Genomic DNA, 19,466 nt, shown 5'->3' with positions numbered 1-19,466 from the left:
GATGGAATTTTACTTCCAGCGGCGAGAATGAGAACTGTTTTAAATACTTAAAATGGCGACGTTTTCCTTACTTGAACAGCGTGCAATCATTCGTTTTCTGAATTTGCGTGGTGTGAAACCAATTGAAATTCATCGACAGTTGAAGGAGACATGTGGTGATGGAGTTATGGATGTGTCGAAAGTGCATTCGTGGGTGCGACAGTTTAATGAAGGCAGAACATCGTGTGACAACAAACCGAAACAACCTCGGGCTCACACAAGCCGGTCTGACGACATGATCGAGAAAGTGGAGAGAATTGTTTTGGGGGATCGCCGAATGACTGTTGAACAGATCGCCTCCAGAGTTGGCATTTCTGTGGGTTCTGTGCACACAGTCCTGCATGACGACCTGAAAATGCGAAAAGTGTCATCCAGGTGGGTGCCACGAATGCTGACGGACGACCACATGGCTGCCCGTGTGCCATGTTGCCAAGCAATGTTGACACGCAACGACAGCATGAATGGGACTTTCTTTTCGTCGGTTGTCACAATGGATGAGACGTGGATGCCATTTTTAAATCCAGAAACAAAGCGCCAGTAAGCTCAATGGAAGCACACAGATTCACCGCCAACAAAAAAATTTCGGGTGACCGCCAGTGCTGAAAAAATGATGGTGTCCATGTTCTGGGACAGTGAGGGCGTAATCGTTACCCATTGCGTTCCAAAGGGCACTACGGTAACAGGTGCATCCTACGAAAATGTTTTGAAGAACAAATTCCTTATTGCACTGCAACAAAAACGTCCGGGAAGGGCTGCGCGTGTGCTGTTTCACCAAGACGACGCACCCGCACATCGAGCAAACAGTTTCTTCGTGATAACAACTTTGAAGTGATTCCTCATGCTCCCTACTCACCTGACCTGGCTCCTAGTGACTTTTGGCTTTTTCCAGAAATGAAAGACACTCTCCGTAGCCGCACATTCACCAGCCGTGCTGCTATTGCCTCAGCGATTTTCCAGTGGTCAAAACAGACTCCTAAAGAAGCCTTCGCCGCTGCCATGGAATCATGGCGTCAGCGTTGTGAAAAATGTGTACGTCTGCAGGGCGATTACGTCGAGAAATAACGCAGTTTCATCGATTTCGGGTGAGTAGTTAATTAGAAAAAAAATCGGAGGCCTTAGAACTTGAATGCACCTCGTATTCTTCTTCTTTTGTTTCCCCTGACGCATACATACGTTCATGGTACGCTGAGATCTCTTTAATTATTTCCTTCTGGGTGGTGATTATGGTACAATCATCGATTTTAATTTCATCCATGCTGTAGACGAAAATTTCCCAAACTTATGGGGAGAGCATAACTTCTTGGATCGTTCGGATGCGATCCAGAGTGCTCCACATTACCAGAAGCTGGTCAAATACAGGGGTTTTCTCCTGGCTGCAGCGCAGTTCCTGGATCTGCGGACGACAGTTTTGTTGCCAGCAGCTTTTCCATTCACCGATGGCATTGGATCCACCTCCAGCAAGAATCACGACTGTGATAAGAGTGGGTTGTCCTGATCTCAATGTTTTCCACGCCATTATCAAAAATCCTATAGGATTCACGTAGTAGTAACGCACTCTTTCTTCTGATATGAGGATGAGGAATGTGACTCAAAGTACGTAAGAAACATGTGGGAATAGATTGTATTGACCCACTAACAATGCCTATGGATTATTTAACTAGCACACATACCGACAGACCCAGAGAGCTCTGCTGTTGAGTACACCAATCCGAGTGTGCCCGCTAAAGGTCCTTGACTATTATCACAGAGTTTGTGAGGAATCTTATTCCTGCTTTTAAAATTATCAGATGATCACGTCAAGTGCATCTTAAAAGAAAGTCTCGTGTCATAGGGGATCCCAAGCTATTTTGGATGCGTGGTATGAGGACATTTGTCTCTCTAAATAGGCATAAACATTTCTGTGCGCCAATCGATTGGACAAAAAATGGCTCTGAGCACTATGGGACTTAACTTCTGAGGTCATCAGTCCCCTAGAACTTAGAACTACTCAAACCTAACTCACCTAAGGACATCACACACATCCATGTCCGAGGCAGGATTCGAACCTGCGACCGTAGCGGTCGCTCGGTTCCAGACTGTAGCGTCTAGAACCGCTCGGCCACCCTGACCGGCAATCGATTGGACAGATGAAAATATTAGCAACTTCTGTTTTATTTGAGTTGGGTTTTAATCTTAATTTATTGAAGTATTAGCTTAAGATGTTTGGATTTCTTCAATTGTTTCGAAGGTTTTGTGTTAGGTAGCTACTGCCCAATCACCCTCTTAGCCACACGTTATAGACTGTGTTCGAAGAATATCAGATAGACGTAAATGAAACAAGAGGGGAACGAGAACGGATTCCTGTGGTAATCGATTATTTGAGTGCATCGTATGATACAGTTGGGAGGCATCGGCTGCTTTATTAATTATTGCAAATTATTCCATGTAGACGGATAACAACCTGAACTGACAAGATGTTAGCTGTAATGTTATCTGCTGTAACTACAGGAAAAGACACTAGCTGTCCAAATATTTTGAATCACGATTTGCGCAGGGATCCGTCCTCGCTTCTCTCTTGTTAATTTATGTATAACTGATAATATGATGTTCCTCAAATCACTAAGTAAAAATAATAAATGATATATATGTTCTACTTCGCACTGAAATCTTCATTGTCCTCGTTCGGGCGGCAGTCGGTGACATTGTCCGTTACTTAACGAACGTTCTCATAATGTAAGTCAAATTTCGAACAAAGTATAAGGTAGAGAGCCGAAATTTCGTCACCTTAGTAGATTAGGACTTGTATAAGACCTGAAAGGTTATGCAAAATGCTAAAAGTTGATATATATATATTCTTGAATTTATTTTCCATTTGCAAGCAATTATAATTAAATTTTTTACACTAAAGACAATATTTGACGTAAACGTTAACACTGAAAAAAATAGTGTTCGTAAGTTCGTCCTCCACAAAAATTGTCAAAAGTACAATTAAAAACGCGTCGTCACTAGTCTGTGTCAATGATGTTACAATTGAATTCTAACATTGCCACTCACTTTCTCTATTATAAATCACTTGATAGTCATGAATTAACAACGTTTCCCACATACTTTTCAGCCCTTGAAATATTTTTCCTGTACTAATTTGCATGCCTGTGTAAGTGAAGAGCATGTTTAGCAAGCCAAGTATTTCCATTTCTGTCCGCTTGCGTTTTCCCTTGCGAAAAAAGAGTAAAATAAACTTTATAAATAAATGCCTCAATTTTTAATAACCCAAGTCTCATCCCCATAACGAAAAGAGGAACTGCAAGGGAGACGAAAGTACGAACATCCCCAGATTTCTTATAAATGGAAGCTTCAGAAACACAGGACCGACCCTTACTTTATCGATTTCGCTTCTGAAATTACAACATGCGACTGACATAGAATCAAATATTTGAACACAAATCAGTGCAATTGCAAGCTGTTAATTTGATTGGTACCGTAATACACCTCAGTATAAAAAGGTGAATTCTCTCGTACATGGAAGCTAAACGTGCTGCACACAACACTCTCTCAACAGAATTATGGACTGAGGTCACGCAAGCACGCTTAGCTAAGTATTTGATAACTACTGCGAAGACCGGAAATTTCTATGAGGACGAAATTATTAACAAAGGTGGTATTATGGCCCGTTACTTTATCTTTGAGTCCGTAGTCTTTGGTCTGGTTTGATGTTATACTACATTTATGCCCGGCTTGCATACCAAGCGACACGGTTAACACACCAGATCTGCATTCAGAAGGATAATGAGGGACGAAAGCCAATCATTCTTTCATTGTCCTGATTACATGTACCGAAATCAAATAAAGTAGTTCATGTGATTCATATGCAAATAAACAAACGGGATTCTTACAACAGTTAATTCCATAAAATCAGCCAGTATGCAATAATATGGGAATACTGTATCACAAAAATGGTATGTAAATTTCAGAAACGATAATGAAGTTAAGTTACGCAACCCTGCGGTGTAAAATCCTGGAGATGAATGTATGACCTATAAACACAGAAAGAAACCTCACTGTCGGGCGCTTCAAGTGTAGGTTTTCCGTGCCCTGTATGGTTCCTTTGATAAGAACGCGGCAGAATTCCTTACGCAGACCGTGTTTGTGCTCCGTCTACAATGATCTCGCTGTCGACGGGCCGTTTAACCTAACCCAGGTGTTCCCAACCTTTCTGAGGGCATTGCCACTTGATGATATTAGACGTCAGCCAATATAGTATATTTAGTTGCAGCCAGTGCACCTGGTAACTAATGTCCCAAGTGAATTTGCAAGCCGAATGTATACATTCACACTAGCGAGTTGTGGTGAATCGAACTGTTATTCTTAAGGGTGTTGTCGACAATAATACGTAATAGACACCGACTAATCCATCAAATGTTGCCATCCACAGTCTAGTCTTCGTGGAAACTTATTGGCTCCAGTTCCACTATATAGACATAATCGTTGATTTAGTGAAAATGGTATTAGGATAGATGAATTTTCTTGTCGATGATTCCAAATAGGGAATCAGTTGATAGCGGAGTTTATCACTATTTGCACTACTAGGACGGATAAACAGAAAAAGAAATAAACACAAAGACAAAAATTTGGCGAAATAATCATGGGAGATTGTGTCTCGCGCAATATAGTCGTAACATTAATAGAATTGCAAAGTAACTTGAATGTATCAGAGATTGTATAAGCCTTATCATAAAATTATTTGCAACATCTTGCAAAATAACGATAACACTTACTACAAAAATGCAGCATGACACACAGTGTAATCCAATAAGAACAAAATCTCCATTGAGTATAAAATATCTTTGTCACGTGGATCACATAAGGCTAAATAATGAAGGTGTCACAGTTATGAATATATGTATATAAAACCTCTTGGCACAGGAATATTTTGTGCCGGACCGAGACTCGAACTCGGAACCATTGCCTTTCGGGGGATAGTGCTCTACCAATGGGCTACAAAAGCATAACTCACGACCTCTCCTCAAAGCTTTACTTCCGTCGGTACGTTGTCTTCTACTAACTTTAATTTTTTTTAAGAAATATTTTTCTTCCCACCTCCAGAATGCATTTTATATCCTCTCTACTTCGGCTATCACAATTTATTTTGCTGCCCAAATAGCAAAACTTGTCTGCTACTTTTTGTATCTCATTTACTAATCTAATTCCCTCAGAATTGAGTGATTTAATTCCACTATATTCCTTTATCATTATTTTATTTCTTCTGATGCTCATCTTTTAATCTCTTTTCAAGACACTACCCATTCCGTGCAGCTGCAATTACAATCCCTTGTCCTTTCTGTCACAATTACATTGACATATGCAAACGTGAAAATTTTTATTTCTTCCCTCTGAGCTATAATTCACTTTCCAGATATTTCCTTAGTTCTTGTCACAGCTCGCTCAATATACAGATTGAAAAACACCGCAGATTGATTACACTCTTGTCCCACTCCCTTACAGACTACTGCTTCTCTCTTACAGCTTCGACGTATTTTCTGTACAACATGTGAATAACCTTTTTCTCCCTGTATTTTGTCCCTGCTACGTTCAGAATTTCAAAGAGAAAATTCCAATCAGCTTTGTGGAAGGTTTTGTCTAATTCTACAAATATTGCAAACTAGGTTAGCCTAGATTTATCTTGTCTTCTAAGAGAAGTCGTAGGATTAGTACTGGCTTCTGTATTCCTTTACTTCTCCTCGGTGTCGACTCCAACCAGTTTTTCCATTCTTCCGTACATAATGCGTGTCGGTACTTTTCAACCATGATTTATTAAACAGGCAGTGTGTTAATACTCGCACCTGTCATTACCTGCCTATTCCGGATGTGGAATTGCTATTTTCGTCTTCAGGTCTAAGTGTATTTGACTTGTCACGTGTATCTTGCGCCCCTATCTAAATCTTGTTTTTCATCTTTCATTGAAAAAGGTATGTGAACTGTAGAAAACCGTGAATGCTGACAACCAAGGGAGCTAACCTATAAACATCACAGTATCTAATGTTTTATCAATTTCTCGCTTTGCTGTCTGAAACTATTACCTACGTAACTTCGTGCGAATCATGAATGCTATGCCATTACAGGACGCAACTTCCTTTACAATGATGTCAAAATAATAGAAGTGAACTTGAAGGGTCGGTATTCCGCAGTAAAAGTTTCTGAACGTTTGTTCTTTCTGCATCACTCATTTTGCGTCAGGCACACGTTCAACTATGAACATGATGATACTCCGATGTACTGCAGTAGCTTTACCGACGTATAATTGACGTCCGACGGTTGTTGGTACGTGACGCGGCCAATCTGTTGGGAAACGCGAGAACCTTAATTGCATCGTCGAAACGGGAAACTGCATTTCTGTCACCTCACCTGCTAACTCACTTTATAAACAGATGCTTCTCCACTTACCGAATTACAGTAGCTACAAACGCTGTTACTGAAATTCGATTGCGTGATGGGGTGTACTGGCATCTGCTTTCATGTTGATGCAGAATCAATTCCATCAAGTATATCAGTTGTAAACTCCAGAGCAAATTTGCTGATGCCTAGCAGTGGCTGCTCCGGAAAATGTGGCGCGTCACATTTTTGGTGGTCTTAAATGAGGAAGGTCTCCAGAAAAACACTAAAGCTACCACAGCACATCTGAATAAGATTGATTCACTTCCCCTAATAACAGCAAGTAAGTAGGTTACAGAATATTTCCCTCGCAAAAAAGAACTATTTCATACAGTGACAAATGACTATGTAAGCAAGTAAAAAAAGTGAGCAACCATCTAGATGAATTGCAAGTTACTGATGTGAATTTTTGTGCGGCTACAAACTTCTTGCTGTATCAATTAATTTATTATTCTCATATTGCATATGGGACATATTTCTTATCCTGATTGTATTTAGTTGTTCATTTTTGTTTTCTCTTTGGTAATGTTGTATGCTAGGAGTTTTGGGACGCCGCATTTTGTGTTGCGAACAGCTCAAATATTTAGCTTCAGACCTGATGATTTGTGAAGGTATAAGATACGCTTATTACTATTTTGTATTCTGACTGCTGTTTGTTGACTACATTTATATGATATTGAATTTTACGCAGGTACTCTGAATAAAGAGACATTTACCTTTGAAATATATGGGGTGTAAAGATGAAAACCATAAACATAACTGAGTGGCTAAAGAAAAAGAAGAAAAGTGCTAATGAAACATATTCGTCTCCCCCCATGTCGTTATTATCAATTGTCGTTCCCACTGGTATCGATCATCACAGAAACTATAAGATCCTCTAAAACAGGGATTTTGAAACCTTTGGTTTACCTGGGCCACATATGAAGAAGACGAGTATTATTATGCCGCACGTAAAATACTTAACCCGTAAATAACCGCTGAGGGGAAAACAAAAAGCTATGGGAAGGGCCAATGAGAGAATAGCATCGTGTCGCGGAAGTTTCATATTGAAAATATTCAATGTATCATGTTTATATAAACGGAATTTTATGGATTCTCTTTTCTATGGCTTCTTTTTTATCGTGTGATAGATGTTCACTTCTTGGGCCGCATTTAATCGCCAGACCGGTATTCGGGCGTACAGTTCATCATTAGTGGTATATGCTTTACGCCTGTATCAAATGACGGGTGTGTTCAAAAAAATGGTTCCAATGGCTCTAAGCACTATGGGACTTAATATTTGAGGTCATCAGTTCCCTAGACTTAGAACTACTTAAACCTAACTAACCTAAGGACATCACACACATCCATGCACCAGGAAGGATTTGAACCTGCGACCTTAGCGGTCGCGCGGTTCGAGACTGAAGCGCCTAGAACCGCTCGGCCACACCGCCGGCTACGGGTGTGTCGAAAGTGAAATTTTTATAATGCTAAAATTGACGTGGACCTCTGCGGTACGCGGACTGTCACGTGCAAATCTTAAAGCTGTTAAACGCTAAACAGCTACGTTCCTGGTCGTTTTGCACACTACTGTCTATGAAAGTATATGATCCCTATGCGAGACATGCACAGATACTTTTAACAGTTAGAAAAGTGACACTGAAGACGATCTTCCAGTTGTACTAAACTTATTCGCAAGTTTATTTGAAGTTTGGTAGGAATTTAATATTTCTAATTTTTTCGGGATGATTCTTCCAAAGTCGGATTTCTGAAGCAGAACATGAGAGAACATGACAGTGGTATGTGATGGTACACAGAGAATTTTAATTTGTTGACAACGAGTATTTCTGCTGTGCTGTTCGGGTAGTAGTGTAAGAGTTGGAGACAAATAAAAGGGAGTGCAAAGTTTTAGAAGACGACAGAGCAATCATAGAGTATGATTGTTCAAATGGCTCTGAGCACTATGGGACTTAACTTCTGAGGCCATCAGTCCCCTAGAACCTAGAACTACTGAAACCTAACTAACCTAAGGACATCACACATCCATGACCGAGGCAGGATTCGAACCTGCGACCGTAGCGGTCGCGTGGTTCCAGACTGCAGCGCCTAGAATCGCTCGGCCACTCCGGCCGGCATAGAGTATGATTGTCTATTGTTCGCAGACAGGAGGGATATTGTGGAACAACGTGCGTCGCAAATGTATCGCACACAAGTACTGATCCCCAGTCATAGCCTGCGTGAGTTTTCGTACGAAAATAGCATCGTGATTGTCAGCTATTGGGGGTATTGGTCACGCTACGAGCTTCTTTCTTTTTTAAGCCCGAAAGGAAATACTCTTTAATATTTCTGTAGTGATGCCGATACCTTCTAACAGACAGCAGTTGTAAGTTCAGTCCGATCTAAACGATGGCCCGGAATTAACCCCATGATGTCTAACACACAAGACCTTTCCAGTGCCCCCACAAATAAAAGTATCGTGAGTTCATATCTAGATAATGTGGGCGTCAGGGAATTGTTCCACCTCGTCCTGTCCATCTGGATTAAAAATATCACCAGACTTCACAAAAAGGGAACGTACGGAAAGGTTAAGTTTTATATTCTGGCACCTTACGTTCGTTTGTTTTCCTGTAATTCATGTATTATTAAGAGTTGTAGAATACGATTTCGAACAGGGAAATAAACTATTTCCGGCTCCATGGCCATATAACCTATTCTGTTCTTCTGTGTATATAAGGAGTAAGTCATGAGAGCTGTCTGTAGGAAGATTTCAACGACAGAAGACTGAAGTAAAATCCAAAAAGATCTGTAGAGGATTGATGAATGGTGTAGGGACTGGCATTTGATCAATAATTGACGTTCCCATCATGGCGAAAGGTCGTTCTTTCCCAGATTCGTTACTGTCCGATTGTACCGTTGGTGATAAATCACATGAAAGAGTGTTTACCGTAAAATTCCTAGGAACAATCTTCCAAAGCGACCTACAATGGAATATCTACATACAAATAATTGTAGGAAGGTAAATTCCAGGTTGACGTTCATTGAAAGAATCTTAACTAAATGTAATTCAACCACGAAAGAAGTGGCTTACAAAACGCTTGCGAGACCGAGTTACGAGTACTGCTCGACACTATGGGACACTGTCGAGGATGGACTAATAGGAGGGGTAGAGAATATCAACGTCGAGGAGTGAGTTTCGTCACGGGATCGTTTAGTAAGCGCGAGAGCTTTACGGAAATGCTCAAGATACTCCAGTATCAGATGTGAATCTTCGTATTCTCGCAGCTCATTACATGAACCATAAAACTGCGATAATTCCGTCGTAAGCAATTTAAGTATTCTACTAATAAAGCGCACCTGTTCATCCATATATCGGAATGGCAAGCCAAATAGTCGTAGTGGAAGAAATACTTCATGGGTGGCAGAGATATGTGCTCCGTGACGTCCACTGTAAAGTATACTGTCACACGTTATGATCGACAGAGCGAACTATTGCCTTTGCCCGATACCATACTTTATCAAGGTTCAAACCATCATGACGATTAACTAAATCACTCGTCAAACGTATTTTAGGTTAGTTAGGTTTCAATAGTTCTAGGTTCTAGGGGACTGATGGCCTCAGAAGTTAAGTTCCATAGTGCTCAGAGCCATTTGAACAATCATACTCTATGCTTGCTCTGTCGTCTTCTAAAACTTTGCACTCCCTTTTATTTGTCTCCAACTCTTACACTACTACCCTAAGAGCACAGCAGAAATACCCGTTGGCAACAAATTAAAATTCTCTGTGAACCATCACATAGCATTGTCATGTTCTCTTATATTCTGATTCAGGAATCCGAGTTTGGAAGAATCATCCCGAAAAAATTAGGAACATTAAATTCCTACCAAACTTCAAATGACAGTTAATGGCCCACGTTCTATCACAATAGACGTCTTTGCCACATACTAGTATGCAGCTCACTCTCGTCAATCCCTCCTCCTCCACAACATTTCCTTCCGCATGTCGGCAGAGCTCTTTATTATTTAAATTCTGTTCTTTCCTGACAGCCACTGTCACTGTCATTTCAATCCTCTTCCTTTACCTCTTCCACTTCTGTAATACTAATCATGTATTCACATTTGTAAATTCATCTGTATCATTCTTAATGCCCTTTACTATTACACTCCTGGAAATGGAAAAAAGAACACATTGACACCGGTGTGTCAGACCCACCATACTGGCTCCGGACACTGCGAGAGGGCTGTACAAGCAATGATCACACGCACGGCACAGCGGACACACCAGGAACCGCGGTGTTGGCCGTCGAATGGCGCTAGCTGCGCAGCATTTGTGCACCGCCGCCGTCAGTGTCAGCCAGTTTGCCGTGGCATACGGAGCTCCATCGCAGTCTTTAACACTGGTAGCATGCCGCGACAGCGTGGACGTGAACCGTATGTGCAGTTGACGGACTTTGAGCGAGGGCGTATAGTGGGCATGCGGGAGGCCGGGTGGACGTACCGCCGAATTGCTCAACACGTGGGGCGTGAGGTCTCCACAGTACATCGATGTTGTCGCCAGTGCCCGTCGACCTGGGACCGGACCGCAGCGACGCACGGATGCACGCCAAGACCGTAGGATCCTACGCAGTGCCGTAGGGGACCGCACCGCCACTTCCCAGCAAATTAGGGACACTGTTGCTCCTAGGGTATCGGCGAGGACCATTCGCAACCGTCTCCATGAAGCTGGGCTACGGTCCCGCACACCGTTAGGCCGTCTTCCGCTCACGCCCCAACATCGTGCAGCCCGCCTCCAGTGGTGTCGCGACAGGCGTGAATGATGGGACGAATGGAGACGTGTCGTCTTCAGCGATGAGAGTCGCTTCTGCCTTGGTGCCAATGATGGTCGTATGCGTGTTTGGCGCCGTGCAGGTGAGCGCCACAATCAGGACTGCATACGACCGAGGCACACAGGGCCAACACCCGGCATCATGGTGTGGGGAGCGATCTCCTACACTGGCCGTACACCACTGGTGATCGTCGAGGGGACACTGAATAGTGCACGGTACATCCAAACCGTCATCGAACCCATCGTTCTACCATTCCTAGACCGGCAAGGGAACTTGCTATTCCAACAGGACAATGCACGTCCGCATGTATCCCGTGCCACCCAACGTGCTCTAGAAGGTGTAAGTCAACTACCCTGGCCAGCAAGATCTCCGGATCTGTCCCCCATTGAGCATGTTTGGGACTGGATGAAGCGTCGTCTCACGCGGTCTGCACGTCCAGCACGAACGCTGGTCCAACTGAGGCGCCAAGTGGAAATGGCATGGCAAGCCGTTCCACAGGACTACATCCAGCATCTCTACGATCGTCTCCATGGGAGAATAGCAGCCTGCATTGCTGCGAAAGGTAGATATACACTGTACTAGTGCCGACATTGTGCATGTTCTGTTGCCTGTGTCTATGTGCCTGTGGTTCTGTCAGTGTGATCATGTGATGTATCTGACCCCAGGAATGTGTCAATAAAGTTTCCCCTTCCTGGGACAATGAATTCACGGTGTTCTTATTTCAATTTCCAGGAGTGTATTATCACTGTTATTATTAGTCTCAAACTACTATTTTCATTATTATTTTTGTCAATTATTATTATCATTATTACTGTCAGTTATTATTATTATTATTATTATTATTATTATTATTCCTGTGAATGTTTCTGCAATATCTTTGGTATGAGTTTTTCGTAGTTAGATGTAAGAGAGGGCCTTAAAATCCCTAATATGGTCAGGTTAAATAAGCAATAAATAAATAAATAGTAAATTAATAAACCAGGCTAAAAGATGCACTGAATTGTCAGGCTTGTCTTGTGGGAGGCTAGAAAATCATGTACAATACTCCCGGGGTACATCGACGTATCCGGGATTCTGTGGCAAGACCGACTGATGCCTGTCTAAATGTGAGCAGAGGGTTACTTTCGCGGAAAAGTGCTCTACCGAGTGAGCTACACAAGCAGGACCTGTCCGCACTGGAGACAGAAGACACACTGGCGGATCTGAGGCTGTGATGACGGGTCATGAGTCGTGCTTGGGTAGCTCAATCGGTAGAGGAATTGTCCGCGAAAGGCAAATGTCACGAGTTCGTGTCGCTGTCAGGCACACAGTTTTAATTTGCCACGAAGTTTCGTTATGACCACTATCCGCTTCGAGACTGAATGCCGCCTGCTACGGGTCGCAAACGGGGAAGCTACTGACGTATACTACTTAGACATAGGGTATTTCTATATGTATTTGTGTGGTGTCTGTTTTGCCCGACATGTTCAACAGAACACACACACACACACACACACACACACACACACACACACACACACACACACACACACGCACGCGCGCGCGCGCGCGCGCGCGCGCGCCGAGCGAGGTGGCTCATTGATTAGCACACTGGACTCGCAGTCGGGAGGACGACGGTTAAAACCCGTGTCTGATTTAGGTTTTCCGTGATTTCCCTAAATCGCTTCAGGCAAATGCCGGGATGGTTCCTTTGAAATGGCACGGCCGACTTCCTTCCCATCTATTCCTAATCCGATGGGACCGATGACGTCGCTGTTTGGCCCCTTCCCCCAACCAACAATCACACACACACACACACACAGACACACACACACAGAGAACATATCTACATCTACGTCTATATCCATACTCCGCAAGCCACCTGACAGTGTGTGGCGGAGGGTACGTTGAGTACGTCCATCGGTTCTCCCTTCTATTCCAGTCTCGTATTGTTCGTGGAAAGAAGGGCTGTCGGTATGCCTCTGTGTGGGCTCTAATCTCTCTGATTTTATCCTCATGGTCTCTTCGCGAGATATACGTAGGAGGGAGCAATATACTGCTTGACTCCTCGATGAAGGTATGTTCTCGAAACTTCAACAAAAGCCCGTACCGAGCTACTGAGTGTCTCTCCTGCAGAGTCTTCCACTGAAGTTTATCTATCACCCCCGTAACGCTTTCGCGATTACTAAATGATCCTGTATCGAAGCACGCTGCTCTCCGTTGGATCTTCTCTACTTCTTCTATCAACCCTATCTGGTACGGATCGCACACAGGTGAGTAATATTCAAGCAGTGGGCGAACAAGTATACTGTAACCTACTTCCCTTGCTTTCGGACTGCATTTCCTTAGGATTAGTCCAATGAATCTCAGTCTGGCATCTGCTTTACCGACGATTAATATTGTATGGTCATTCCATTTTAAATCACTCCTAATGCCTACTCCCAGATAATTTATGGAATTAACTGCTTCCAGTTGCTGACCTGCTATATTGTTGCTAAATGATAAAGGTTCTTTCTTTCTATGTATTCGCAGCACATTACACTTGTCTACATTAAGATTCGATTGCCATTCCCTGCACCATGCGTCAATTCGTTGCAGATCGTCCTGCATTTCGGCACAATTTTCCAATGTTATCCACATGGTCATTTATATATATTATGAATAGCAACGGTCCTGGGCATGACTGCCTTGATAACTTCTGTGAGGATGCACGACAGGGTCCCTGCCTCTTTAGGGAGTACAGGACTCGCTGTGAGCAGGTAGATGAATGGTCAGTGGACGCTACTTGCATGTGGAAAGTTGATAATTTGGATCGGACGGAAATCGTGTCCGGAAGGCCGACGCGATTAATGGGGGTAGGACGTCAAACGGGCCGACTTGGAGCAGGAGAGGCACCACAGGACATTTTAATTTCCACTGTCTATACTTTTGCAAATAAATTCATAAAACTTTGTCGGTATGACCAGGAAGGATTCAGAATTCATACTCATAGCAGTGGAAGTTCGAAAACATAACGAAATAATTTTTTTTACATGTGAAATTTCATTTTTTTCACTTACTAATGACTGCATTTGTTGCTATAGGTACACTTTTCTTCGTAAGTAAGAGAGATTCTTCGATGAATTTCGCACAGTATACAAACCGTACTTAAAGGTGCATGAAACTCTAGGATTTTCAAAATGTATTAAAAACTGTGGTAAAGATTGAGGTAATTAACTATAAAATTTCTGTTTTTCTAAACATGAAGTTTAAAACATAACAGCTCATTCGTTTTTTCATAAATTAAAAAATTCTAGAGTTTCATACACGTGTAAGTATGGTATGTATGCTGTGCAAAATTCATCGAAGAATCTCTCCAACTTATGAAGAAAAGTGCACTTATAGCAACAAGTGCTGCCATTAGCAAGTGAAAAAGATGATGAAATTTGACACGTAAGTAAATTTATTTCGTTATGTTTTCGAACTTCCACTGCAATGAGTTTGAATCCTGAATCCTTCCTGGTGATGCTGACAAAGTTTTATGAATTTATTTGAAAAATTATATACACTGGTTAATTATATACACTGCCTCTCCTGCTCCAAGTCGGTCCGTTTGGCGTCCTACCCCCTTTAAAGGAACGACTCGTGTTAAGCGGGACATCTGGGTTCAGTTCCGGTCCGGCAAAATTTTCAACTTTCACCATTGAATTATTCTGATAGTCAATTGCGACTGCAGTCCCTCTCTCCTTCGGAAAAAGGGGGAGATCGATACGGCCCGGTGCTTGAGAATGAGCATCTCGGAAACGACGAAGCTGGTAGGCTGTTCGCGTACTGCTCTCGTTACCACACATGGAGAGTAATTGAAGTATGGCGAAACGCTATACTGGCGACCTCGCATCGTCATATATCATGGAGCCTGGAGGCTCTCCCGCTCTGTGAAGCACGGCAGACGGCGATCTGTGGCCGATCAGATGACAGAGTACAGTTCTTGTGCAGGCACGAGTGTCTCGGAGCACCCCGTTAGGCACAGATTGTTGAGGTTCCACAGTGGATATCCCACACGTGTCCCATTACTGACCTAAGAACTTGGTGAATTATGATTATCGTCGGTCCTGGGACTATAGAAGCGTGTCGTCTGCTCAGGATGAGTCACGTTCCTTGTTACACTGGGTCGCTGGTCACGTCCGGACATGCCGTCACACTGGCGAAGGGCTGTTCCAAACATGCAGCGCGCCACGGACACAGTGTCGTGCTAACGGGGACACTCACATGGGCTTCCATGGGTCCTGTGGGAGTAGTCGAAAACTCAATTACAGCTGGGGAATAAGTGAACATTATTGCGGACCACCTGCACACATTCATGTGTGCTGTCTTCCCCGAATGCGATAGCATCTTGTATTGTATTGTATGTTAACCGGGGACCTAGAAACGACGGAGAGGCTTCGTCCCTGCCGCAGCCTCAGTGGTCCACAACCCCACGACGAACTTCACCCCTCCACCGCCCCACACCGAAACCAGGGTTATTGTGCGGTTCGGCCCCCAGTGGGCGCCCCCCCCCCCCCTCCCCCTAGGGAACGTCTCACACCAGACGAGTGTAACCCCTATATTTGCGTGGTAGAGTAATGGTGTTGTACGCGTACGTGGAGAACTTGTTTGCGCAGCAATCGCCGACACAGTGTAGCAGAGGCGGAATAAGGGGAACAAATTCGCATTCGCGGAGGCAGATGAAAAAACGACTAAAAACCATCCACAGACTGACCGGCCCACCGGATCTCGACCCAAGTCCGCCGGGCGGATTCGTGCCGGGGACCACGCGCTCCTCCCCTGTCCGGAAAGCAGAGCGTTAGACCGCTCGGCTAACCGGCCGGGCCTAGCATCTTGTCATAAGGCCGCAATCGTACTACAGCGTTTTGAGGAGCATAATGGTGAACTCGTGTTGACGTCTTTTGCACCAGCTTCGTCTTATCTCAACTGTATGGAACACATCTCGGATGCTACAGGACACCAGTTTCGCTACCGCAAACCAGAGGCCCGTAATTTACGGGAATTGTATGCCCTGTGCGAAGACATTTGGTGTCACTTACCTCCAGAAACTTACCACGGACATGCAGAATGCAGGACGTGCAGAATAGCTGCTGTACGGCGTTTCATATGTGGACCAGTGGGCTGTTGCTCAGATAGTCATGCTATTTTGATAAATCAGTCTGTGCAAGCAGTTAGATTCAAGTAGTACGTACAGCTGAGTGATTTTTAACATGCATAGAGATGCAGGTCTAGATCATATATTTCCGTCTACGTTGTGTAAGGAATGGATCTGTTGTTCCTTTTTATTACATTATGTACATTTAAATCTCTATGTGAATTATGTAAACATGTTCTTCAATGTCAAAAATGTCGTATCGTTCCGAAATTTAAGGATTACACTGAATATGGTTTAAACAACATTTGTCTGTGAAATAATTTTCAACTTGATATTTTGTTTTGATGTTTGTATGATTTACAGGGTATAACGCTTATACGTGCAGGTATTTCTATTGGTGACTGAGGACAGTATACTGAACAACGCTACGTCAGTGATTACTTCATTTGCAGGTTAATAACAATAGCTATAACACGTAATAGGACCTATGTTTTTAGGTTTGTTAGTACCTACAAGCATGTGTGCAAAAGAAAGCCATTAATAGCTATTTTAACCTGGGCAGCAGGCCAAGTATTGAATGGAGGACGCATTGACGCAAAACGGGCAGTTTATACTAGCAGGCGTAATCCACTTCGTGGAGCAGTTATGACCATGCACATAACACCGGGAAGTAAATTATGTGACGACTTTGCGAGAAGACTATTAGACGCAGAGAGTAAACAACAAACACATTGAAATGCATACATACTAAGGGTCAGTTATCAAAACATCTCAATCTATACCTTTAGCACCCTGTATATGACTACCTTCAGCAGCTGCTCTAGGAGATGTCTATGCCCACACTAAAATTTTACAGATTTTTTATCGTTGTATTGGTATTGTCGTACGATATTAAAATTCTGTGCTTTGTTTCATCCTGATTACATCTGCTGACAACCCGCATTTCTCACCCCAATGTTGAACTCATTTCAGCTTAATCTAAATTTTCTGCAGGTGTTTACATAAATGAAATTCTAAAGTCTACAAATACATCATTCTTCATTTTAGTACAGTCCACCGAGTGACCTATGAGCCCTGACAAAAGGTCAGAAGATTCAGAATGGTTAGTGTTTCGACTGTATTAGAAGAAAACTAACCTCAGAAATTCTGATGTTGTAAACCGTAAATGTCTGTTTCCTGCCGATTGATTTCCTCATGTTTCACAAAAACCCATCATGACTAAAAAGATTCAGTTGTCTCCGAAGGTAATGGCAAATTAAAATGACTCCCAGCTTTTGCTATTGCAGGAAATCACGCAGAAATGTGTATAATCTGTGTGCCACATGTCTACCCTTTTCCTAGCCTCTGCACTCTGCTATTGTGTTTGGCTATAACATGAATCTAAAAGTATATGCAGGGAATCAGAATAGTGAGTTAACTGTTCTGTAACGGAAAAACGGAAATAAAGGTATCATACTCTATCAACGCTATACGGTTAAGCGTATTCGCATGATATGGGGTGAATAATTTAGTACACACGAATTTGAATATGAGCGCTATATTTTTAACAGTTCATTTGATACACCCACCTGGTTTGGCGTGGCTTTTGGCAGTCTGGCGTATCTGTTTATTCAAATGTTTAGCTGTTTGTCTATTTCCGGTTTAAAACAAGTATTGTGCAAACAAATAAAAACGAGAACCGGTGGAATACGGTTTACACAATACAGATGTAGTGCGTGGAATTGATTGCTGTCATACATTCAGCCAGCCGCAAAATTAAGTTACATGTACTGGAAGCTGGATTTTGCTGGACTGAGAAACATAGCTGCCGTGAAATTTACAGTAACTACCAGAAAAAAATAAAATGGCGACTGTTTGCTGTAAGGGCCCCGTGATCCACTATGGTTCGTTACAGAAAAAAAAAAGCATTTCGTCTGATTTCTTACCCCATTTATCTTTGCAACTTTATTCCACTGAAAATATCTGCACAACAGAGCAAACGTCGATGATTTACGCCCTACGGCTCGCTTGTAAACAACGTTGTTCCAATTACTCACCGTACCTGCTGCTGTCAACAGTAATTTCCACTTTACTCTTTGCACACAGGCTTGCATGCAGTACCACTCCGAGCTAAGTCGGGATTGTTTTCCCGGGAGTGTTAGTAATACGTTAAGAGAGATGCACAGCGTTGTGGATAGATCTGATGATGATGAGTCGGCCTATATGCACCTTGTGTAAGGGGACATTGTTTGCAATGGAGGGGCGGCGCGACAAAGCCATGTCGAGCTGTTCCTGTACTAACGGCAACCATACAGCTGTTGGTGGACTGGAGTCGAATCTGCGGCCGCGAGTTCGGTTCCAGTCATCCACCAGCAATGGAGGGTGAAGCTTTGATAATGACAGCCAATCATGTTGGCGAGAAGTGAGAAAAATCATCAAACAAAGGTCGGCCGATGAACCGGAGACAGAAACCAACAGGCAGTTTGTCATCAAGTGGCCACGAAAGCCTTAACAATAATATCGTACAAACATACCGCCGTTTGAGTCTCGTACAGATTCCCGTATGGAGGACGTAGTGAAGACATCCATAGGGTTGTGAAGCAGCTGAATGGCTTGAAAATAAATAAATCGCCAGGTCCTGATGGGATTCCAATTCGGTTTTATAGAGAGTACTCTACTGCACTGGCTCCTTACTTAGCTTGCAGTTATCACGAATCTCTTGCCCAACGTAAAGCCCCGAGTGACTGGAAAAAAGCGCAGGTGACGCCTGTGTATAAGAAGGGTAGAAGGACGGATCCTCAAAATTACAGACCAATATCCTTAACATCGGTTTGTTGCCGGATTCTCGAACATATTCTCAGTTCGAATATAATGAATTTCCTTGAGGCAGAGAAGTTGCCGTCCATGCATCAGTACGGCTTTAGAAAGCATCGCTCCTACGGAACGCAACTCCCCCTTTTTTCACATGATATCTTGCGAACCATGGATGAAGGGTATCAGACGGATGCCATATACCTTGACTTCAGGAAAGCGTTTGACTCGGTGCGACACTGCAGACTCCTAACTAAGGTACGAGCATATGGGATTGGTTCCCAAGTATGTGAGTGGCTCGAATACTTCTTAAGTAATAGAACCCAGTA

This window comes from Schistocerca serialis, chromosome 8 (genome assembly GCF_023864345.2).
Source record: "Schistocerca serialis cubense isolate TAMUIC-IGC-003099 chromosome 8, iqSchSeri2.2, whole genome shotgun sequence".
Taxonomy (NCBI): Eukaryota; Metazoa; Arthropoda; class Insecta; order Orthoptera; family Acrididae; genus Schistocerca; species Schistocerca serialis.
Note: the sequence above shows the minus strand (reverse complement) of the source record.